This window comes from Rattus norvegicus, chromosome 6, assembly GCF_036323735.1.
Source record: "Rattus norvegicus strain BN/NHsdMcwi chromosome 6, GRCr8, whole genome shotgun sequence".
NCBI lineage: Eukaryota > Metazoa > Chordata > Mammalia > Rodentia > Muridae > Rattus > Rattus norvegicus.
This window is the reverse complement of record NC_086024.1, coordinates 89,322,890-89,332,953: the sequence shown is the minus strand read 5'-3', so window position 1 is coordinate 89,332,953 and position 10,064 is coordinate 89,322,890.

Below are 10,064 nucleotides of genomic sequence, written 5' to 3'. Positions count from 1 at the left end.
CTATTTGCAAACCGTCTGCATGAAACCAAAAAAAAAAAAAAAAAAAAAACAGGAGTTTGGAAGCTGGTGGCTTGGATAAAATGAGGGTGCAATTAAGAAGAAAAAGGTTAGGAAAAGAACATGCTGAGAATTGAAAACAAAATCTGAAATGATGTCCCAGCCTGCTCATAAGGTTCTTCTCCAAAACAGAAAGCAATCTCCGACGCTCTACTTGGCCCAGACTCGTCTATCTTCTCTCTGCTATGGCCCGCCCTTGTGGTATTTTTTTTTACAACTCACTGAAACAGTAAGAAGTTTGTGCATTAAAATCTTTGCTCTATTGCTCTGAAGATGCTAATTTTCTCAAACTCATTTGTTCACTTACACATTGCAGAAAGTCACGACTCATATTTCCCGTTACTAGTTAGGTTTCTTTGTTACTGGGTCATTCCCAGCACCATATTGTTTCCACCATGCGTATTACCAATCTCATCAGGGAAGGTCTGGACCCATACGTTAATCTAAAATGATTCTTGGGAGTACAAACGTAATTAAAAAGGAGGGAAACTTTTTAGCTCATTGCTGCATTTACAAACAGTAGATGAAACATGGGAGCTTTTTAAACCATGTTTCATAAAGATCACTGAATTGGAACCGAAGGAGACCATGGGGAATTTTCTAGTCAAGAGTGAAACATTGTAATTTTGCACATAAAGAAGCTGTGGCCCGATGAGGAATATGATTTAGCACAAGAAAGTTAGTGAGAGAGCTAGTCCATATAAACTGTCAGGTCCATAAACCCAAAGCCCCAGTGATACTAAATATCTGTATTAGAGACAAAGTCTTCTTGGCTGATAAGAAAGAAGTTCATTCTCCCATTTCTACTGCTGTGACTGTTCTTACCAATTTCTCTTGACTTTGGATGGTGTCAAACTCTCATTCTTTTAAAGTAATCCGATAAATATTTTACTACACATTAACCCTCCTACAAGTACATTTTCATTTGTTTTGATAAAACCAGCCCCAACCTGTCTCTATGCCTCATTAGAAACCAGCAGTAACATAAAGTCACATCCGATCTGAGTCTTGAGATCAACTACATTTTCACAGTTAAGAAGCAGAGAAGGAGACCCAAGGAGGAAAGCAAATCTCAGATGGGGAAAATGATTCTGACTTCTGAAACAGTCTGGCACTATAATTAAACTTTTCAGAATGAGAAGAGACTTGGCCTCTGGCCAGTCCAGCATTTCCCAAAGGTTCTTTGTACTCTAGAGGCTCAATACAGGTAAGGTAGCTGAGAAACAGTACATTAAGACAAATTTAAATTAATTTTTCTTTAAAATCATCATAGCCTTTGGCCAACAAGCCTTGTGATACTCAAAAATTCCAGACAGTTGACTTAACTTTATATGGACAAGAAACCCACTTATAGAAGATCCGAAGGTAACATCTTGAGGAATACTACTAACAAAAAGGTTATTCTGGAAGAGTTCTGCAAGTTGTAATGCTTGATGGTAGAATTAAAGCAAACAAGTCTTGTCAATCATTTATCAACAGTAGGAGCTTGTCTGTTTGTCATAATTCCCGTGGTTTTAGAAAACTCATTCCACCCACCTCAATGACATACAAAATCTGAGAGAGGAAAAGCAAGAAAGAAGCCTCCTTCAGGATGTGTTGATCTCAGGGCTCAAGTAGGGCATTGTAGTGGTTAGTTTCAGTCATCAACTTGGCACAATACAGAGTCACCTGACAAGATAATTTCAACAAGAAATTTTCTATATTAGGTTGGTCTGTATATCTGTCTTGATTGTTAACTCTTGTGAGACTACCCAATCTAAAAGTGGGTGTTACCGTTCACTGAATTTGAATTCTGTTTTGTCTTTAAGATCTATTTATTTACTTTACTGATGTGTGTGTATACTGGTATTTATGAGGGTCAGAAGGTGGTATGAGATCCCCCAAAGTTGGAATTGTGAGCCAACCGATGTAGGTGCTAGGTGTTAAGACCTAGATAAAATAAGGCCTAGATGCAATGTAAGGCCTCGTAGAAATGGTAAGGCCTAGATAACTGTGGGACTAGCCTGTTATTACAAGGAAACTTTCACAAATGTTTGTGATGTTACTATGAAACTTTCTAATGTCAAGTTGATTACATACTCTTTCATGTTCTATATCCTTGAATCCAATCACGACAGAAGTCTGTACAACTGCTTTGAGTAATTATCCACAATAAGCTTGAACCTGAATCAACCATCCAGTAGCACATCCTGTGCCTATATTTAAGCTTTTATGGTATTTTATGGTGTTTGCTTTTATAAGCTGCCCCAAGAATGAATCCTAAGATAAGAGATATAAGAAACTATTTAAAATAAGATTTTCATTTTGAGTAGTGGTCAAGTATAGTTTAAATTCCTAAGACATCCTTGGGAACTGACATCCTACTTGGCAAGAAAGAGACATATTCATGGATATCTGACACCCTGGTTGTCAAGTTAAGACATGAATGTTAGATAAGACCAGGCCTATCCTGGTTGACAAGTTAAGACATGAATATTAGACAAGGCAATATTAGACACTGCCACAGTTGAACACCCTAATCAATGGGAGGAAGATAAAGTACAACAAAGCCATGTTCCTAAGGAAACCCCCAATCCCTAAATCTTGATAAGTGGAATAGCTTGGCACAGATGTTTGCAGACATCAGGCTTAAAAAACCCTGTAGGATCTTAACTCAGGGACACAGTTTAGTTCCCAAATCTGGACCATGGCCCCTGATCAATCAGTCTGGGACGTATGCCCAATAGACTATACATGTCTGAGTTTTATTGGTGTTCATGTTGTTTCTGAGGTGATTCCTGGACCACAACACTGGAGACAGATCTCTGGGACTTTGTAAGTGCAGCAACTGCTTCTAACCACTGAGCAAGCTCTTCAGTCCCTCTTCCGGACTTTGAGAAAAGAAGTGGGCTGAGCACAAACATGTGTACAGTAATCCACTGTTTCTGCTCTTGACTGGGGATGTGGTTGCCTTGTGTTCCCCTCACTGATGAACTAGGGTTTGGAATTGCAGCCTAAGTTGATCACTTTCTCCCATTGCTTTTTGTTGCGGTGTTTAGTCACAGCAAAGGACACAAAACTAGGATAGGCATGATAATTCATATCTCATTTTTTAATTGTTAGCAAACATGACCACTTACTTTGCTATGTGCACAATGACAGAATATTAAAAACACTTAAACCTCAAAGTCACACAAAGAGACTCTCATAACACACTGAAGGAAATTTTCAAAAATATGTTTAAAATATTGTGGCTAAACTTACATTGGACAAAAAAAAGAGGAGCATTTTGAACAATACACATAGTAGCAGAATACATTGACACTCCAGATGTATGTAACCTAGTGAGTCTATGATGATACACACACAAAAGAGAAGGTGGAAATCACTGTTGCATGCTGGTGAAAATCCTATTATGATTTTCTTGTTCAGGGTATACCAGAGATAAGAAAAGAGCTGATGAAGGGAAGTTTCTCTCGACACAAGTTTTCTAATTCATAACAGAAAGGGGAGAAGAATAATTACAATGTCACACTAATGGAGTGATGGCTCTAGACAATGACCAATCCCCTAAATAACAAAAGATACCCAGGTTCCTCTGGGTGTGGGGAGGCTCTATGAAATATCTCTGCCCGAAAATTGAACCTGAATTTGATCAACTCCTTTAATCCAAATGCCTTTTAGGATAAATACAGGTCTCAGGGGAGCATGTTAAATGATGCCACTATGTTAAAATCAGCAAAATTCGCAAAATGAAAAATCCTGCAGCTGATCCTAGTTTCTTCAACAAATAAATTACAAGGGGAGCAGGAGACAAGCAGGGAACACAGCGATGAATTTCAAACTCCTGTCTTCTACTTGTAGCCAGATGGTATTACTTTAGGAGTTTAATACATTGACAGTTTTTAAGTAGCTACTTTATAGGGATGCATGCAGCACTCTTCTCTGAAACTATGTGAACACAGTGTTAGGTGAAAGCTCTTGACAATGAAATGAGATTCGCTTAGATATTAAAATTGTTGATGCTGAAATGTCTTCATAGAGGATCTGGTATAGTATGCCACCTAGCTTCACATGTTTACAATCACACTTAAATAAAGGCTTCTTAGGGTCTTCTGCTGAATCACAATTTGATTGTAATAGCACATCTGATTAAATAAAGAACGATGACCAGCTGGTGAGCCTGTCCCAAGGATGAGCACAAGAAAACAGGCCACTTGACTGGCACGAGATGGCCTTCCCTGCCTCACCCCTTACCATCCGCAGTAGTAGGAAGGGCTGCCCCCTCCCCAAGGCAGGAGAACTGGAGAGCTAACGAACTGGCTGTAGTACTCAGGCCAACTGGCCCTGCACCCTACCTGGGCAATACAGTGGAGCTGATCCATTGGTAAAGGCAAGGGTGAGCCCACTCCGAGGGTGTGAGAGCAGGAGAACCCCTGGTGGTTGCAGCACTTACAGAATGGCCCTGGGTCTTGGCTGAACAGCACAGTGGAGCTGGCTCTGAAGGCCTGAGAGCCTAAGAGCTGACCCTGCCTCCTGTTGATGGTAGAATTGGGTGTCCTGGCCACAGCACCACTGAAAAGCTTGCCCTGATGTTGAGGATGATGGAGAGCTGGCACAGCTCAGTTACAACCCAGACACAGATTCAGAGCTCTGAGTTGGTCCGTCCCTAAATTTATATCATCTGGGTACTGTTGAGACCAGTGAAAGGGCCAGTCCTCCTGATCCAGGGCTGCAGAATCTCCATGACCCAGGGTAACACGAGGATAACTGAGAGGAGCCCCTGTTAGGAACCAATATTGATGGTGTCACAGAAGCCAGAGGTCTCAAACAAGACCAATGACTCATTGAAATGAATATTTGCAAGCAAAAATGTGTGGACAGAGGGATATACTGTGGGATATGCTGTGACAAACTGCAGCTTGCATGATGATGGCATGTTTTCTATGCTTTGGGGTTTGTTTGGTTTGTTTTGATTTGTGTGTGTGTGTGTGTGTGTGTGTGTGTGTGTGTGTGTTATTTTATTTAAGTGAAAGGTGGCAAGGACAAAGGATGAATATGAGGAGATGGGGAGATGAGCAGAACTGAGGTGCATGGTGTAAAACATACAAAGAATGAATGAAGTTTAAAAAAATACAGTCTAAAAAAAAACGGTTGCTATTATCAACCTTGGGGCATCTGAATTGTCTTTCAGGGTAACTTAATAAAAGAAAAAAGTATTTATAAAATATCAAAAAAGTAAAAATGAAAAGGATAACCAGGACTACAGAGATTGCTCAGTGGCTAAGAGCATTTGTCGCTCTTACAGAAGATCTAGGTGCAGTTCCCAGTACCCACATAATGGTTCACAACACATCTATAGAGACTCTGGTTCCAGGGGATCTAACACCCTGTTCTGACCTTGGCTGCACATGGTGCACAGATATCCATGCAGGCAAACAGTTATCCAATATTAAAGAAATAAACCTAAAATAAACTTAAATGATAACAAATGTTTGTTTATAAAATGATCATTGATTGCCTTTTAACTGCATATCTAATTATCATATCATTTACTGCAAACATTCTTTTGCTACTTAATTTTCAGTGCATCCTTCTTCCTATATATAGCAATGATAGCTGTCATTCACTGAGAGTCACCTACTCAGATATGAGTTCAAAAGCATTAAGAAGTAACACGGACTGATGGTGGTTTATTTAGCAGTTTCTATTTTGTGTATCATATGTGTCTTTAGAACTTAACAGTAAACTTCGAATCATACATCACTTTCCTTAGAAGATTGAATGCTATTCTGTAACGTTTACTGTTTCAGTGTGAAAATCAATGTCTCAATATTATGAACTTACCCTGTATTTAGCCACCAGCCATTTAGGAGTCTACCTTTTCCCTATCTTATTATATCATAAACAATTCAATTAATTACTTGGAATCCTGCCTGGCTTTGTTAAATCCTTATTGGGCAGATGGAGGAGACTAGATGGTGAGCCTCCTTCTCTGCTCCCCTTAGCTGGGATTCTGGAGCATTCAAGTGAGGGCTGGCACCAGTCCAGATTCCCATGTTTGTGTGAAGGCATTTCACTGACGGAGCAATGGCACTAACCCATAGATTATTACATTCTTTTGGGTATTTAAACATATATTCCATGTTACTATTTACTTAGCTAAGAATACAGTATTGGTCATAGTTTAAATTTCACACATCTTTTTCACCACAACTGACAATTTAAACTTAATTCCGTGAAAAATATTTAAAGAACATGCATGCTGAAAGAAATTTAAGGATTCGGTTATTTCTGGTATGCATTTTGGGGTCCAGCTGTGAGAGGGAGTCCTCTGCTTCCTCCCTCTCAATGCCTCCTGACCACTCTGCATACCTGGCTGGAAGGATGAAGCTGAGGCCAAAATGTATGCAGTTCTGCAGGATCTAGCTGGGAGTGAATGTTGGATGCAAGAGGGGGGCGAGGGGAAAGGTCTTTTCCAAAGTCCTTAATGTTACATCCCTTTCAGGCCTTCTCTGATGATCTTATGAAACAGCTCTCTGAGACCACCTTAGTTTGTACATATTTCTTTATTTGGGGTGGGCTCGTAGGCATACACTTATTTGGAGTGAACCAAGGGTTAAATAGTTTTGGGTAAATGGGTGAGAACACAGGGTAGGCAAAGGTCATGGCTGAGGGCTAAGGTACTGAGAGGTCTCATTAGCATGGGGAGGAATTCCTGGAATCTCAGGTGCAGGACTCCTGACATTCCTCAGGTGGGGTCCAGGATCCCCCAGAGAAGACTAAGTCCCACAAAGGAGTCCACCATTTTGCACCAAGCTTAGGACTGTCTGGTAATGTCAGACTTCTACCTTAGCAACTTAGTTTCCTAACAGAGTATGACAGTGGTTATTAGAGAAACGTGAAGGAGTGAGAGTAAGCATGTTTCCATAATCCTTTACTTCTGACACTGAAATTTAACTTTTATAATATTTTTTGCAGAAATAAAATACTGCTTTACTTTCTCCTTTTGAAAATTTCACTTTACATAAAATATGTTACTTATTTTTGGTAATTTCATACATGGATGTAACATATTTAGATCATATCCACCTCCTACATCATCCACAACTCATCGAAGGAGCCTACCCTGCAAAACTAGCCCCGCTAGTCAGGTTCTTACTGTACAGCATAGCCTGGCCTACAATGCCCTACACAAATCAGACTGACCTTGAAAGCACAGCAAACTTCCTGCCTCTGCATCCCAAGAAAGAACTTGAATTACAAATATGTCACCAAAGTTGTCCAGGTCTTTAAAGTGTTTAATCTCTTTTAAATGTAAGGTTAGAGGGGTGGGAGAGATGCTTCCACAGTTAAGATTGTGTACTGCTCTTTAAATGGAGTCAAGCTTGGTTTCAAGCACACATTTGCCTGTACCTCCAGCTGCAGGGATCTAATGACATTTTCTGGCCTTCATAGACAACTATATCCATGTACATACACATACCCCTAATAAATATAAAAGGACTCCTTAAGTGTAAAATTGGCAATGTGGCTCAGTAGTACAGCATATCCCAGGGTGTCTGCAAAGCCTTAAGGATCCACACATGACACGGCAGAAAAAAATTGTCAAAAGTGTAAAACCTAGATAAGAACCACATGAAAACAGACGGTGCATTGTATTTAGACTTGTATTGGCTGCTTCTCTGTTGCAGGGAATAGGGGGAGGGGTTTAAGTGCATGCACTAAAAACAATTTAATGAAGAAAGGACTTATTTTTGACTAATGCCCCAGAGGGATCCAGTCCATTATGGCAAAACAGCCAGGAAAAACAGGGCCATAAGAGCATGAAGCAGAAAGATCACATTTATCCAAACACAGATAGCAGATGGGGAGAGACAGAGACAAGAGGAAAAAAACAGAAAGAAAAGACAGACAGACAGACAGACAGCAGACAGACAGACAGACAGACAGACAGACAGACAGAGAGAGACAATTATCACAAAGTAGGGTGAGGCTATGAAAACTCCAAGCCTGTTCCAAGTGACATACACCCTCCAGGAGGGTGCACAAAAAATGTTCTACCTTCTGAAGGCACCATAATCAAGTGTTCAAATATTTAAGCCTACAGGGGACATTTCTCATTCAGACCACACAAGCTTTTAATTTGGCAATGCCTGCTTATCCCAAATTGATTTCTTGCTAATTGCACTTTGTTTCTTGGAGTTCTACAGATGCAGCCTTTATTATTTACATGTTTGCTACTTAGGGAAAAGCATGCTACATGACTGTACAATCAGAAACAAATTAATGTGAAGGACTTCTGATATAGTTCTACTTGAACATTTTCCTAATACATTGCAAGTATTTAGAATGAAATGAAACCCGACCTATTAAAAGATGTCTAGCTGGGTGTTGGTGGTTCATGCCTTTAATCCTACTACTTAGTAGGTAGAAGCAGGCAAGTCTCTGTGAGTTTGAGGCCAACCTGATCTCCAATGTGGAGTTTGAGGCCAACCTGATCTCCAATGTGAGTTCCAGGACAATCAGGGCTGTTACATAGAAAAACCAGGTCTCAAAACAAATAAACAAACTCTAGACAGAAAGAAGTTATAAAGTGGCTAGAAGGAACAAAATTTTAAATGACTTTATGCTATTACCATGTAGTCAATAGAGAGAACATATGTAGTCAAGGGAGAACATATTTATCAATAACTTAAGCTCCCTGAGTGTAAAGGTGGACTTGGTTAGAAAGAGACAAAGGGGTGAAGTTGTCAGCTTGCTGTGTGTATGCCAGTGAGGACAGGATTAGTGTACATTTGTACTGAACCCTGAGATGGGCAATACAGCAAAAGAAATTCCCATCCTTTCTTTTAGTAGCTGCAAGAATACAGAGAAAATTAAAATGCCATGAACTGTAGTTCCCCTGCTAAAGGGAACAAGAGGACACAAGATGGGAAGATGGCGGTAGAGGCAACAGGTGCACAAAAAAAAAATGTAATTTAATGCCTTCTCTGACAATCTGCTTGCTAATAATTTGAAGACGTAGTAAAATTATATCTTCCAAATACCTGAATCCTTCAGGATCTAAATCAAGACTGGAGTTGTATATAAACCTTAGATGAATTTAAACGCTATGAGTCAAGATTATGCAAACAATATTTTATGAATCAATGCCTAAAGTATAAAACAGTTATCACCTATCACCTGCCTTCAGGTGATTGGCACTGTCTCAGAAGACAGAGCCACATTGCAAAATTCCCATCTCTATGATACGGACTGAGGGGCTGAGTAGACGTCTTAGGGTATCAACAAGAAGGAGGCAAAGCAGAAATCTGAACCTGGTTCTAGTTCCAAAGTCCAGGTTCATTTTTGTGTTTCAAGCAGCAATAGTTAGCTTGCTGTCCCATAACTGACCATCCAGGCTCCTAAGCATATAGAATGGCGAGGCATTCTAAACAGGCACCAGCTGCAGCCAGGCGTGCACACTCTGGAGACATGCTATGCCCAGAGTCTACCTGCCTGCAGTTGCCATGTGTGGTACTTGTCAGATAGTAAAGGAGGGGGGTGAGGAAAACACAGCTCATCATCAGCTGGTTAAAGAGTGGGGGCTGCTGTCTGCGATGGCCTTCACTTGCCCATCCTTCTCCCTGGAGCGAAGAGGAACAGTAGAGGGTAGGGAGTGAAAGTCTACGATCGAAACCGTGCCTTCTCTTTTTAATTAGAGGTTCCATTTTAAACTTTTCCTTTCCTTAACAAAGAGTGCAGACTCTAATCCGCAAGAGAGCTTGGAGGCTTGACATCCAGACATGACAAAGTAAGTTCCATGGGAGGGCTATAAACACTACTCCAAGCACTTCTCAAGCTCTTCATTTAATTAACAGGGATGATTTTTGTCCTGTAAGATGACAGAAACACTGTCATTTCTTGTGCCTGTTCCTCTACACAACAGGATATTCCAGGAATTCAACTCAGGACTAGGAAAGTAGGTTGATGTTAATCACCTCCAAGGCTTATGTAGGATAAATGAGGTTACAGGAACATCTCCT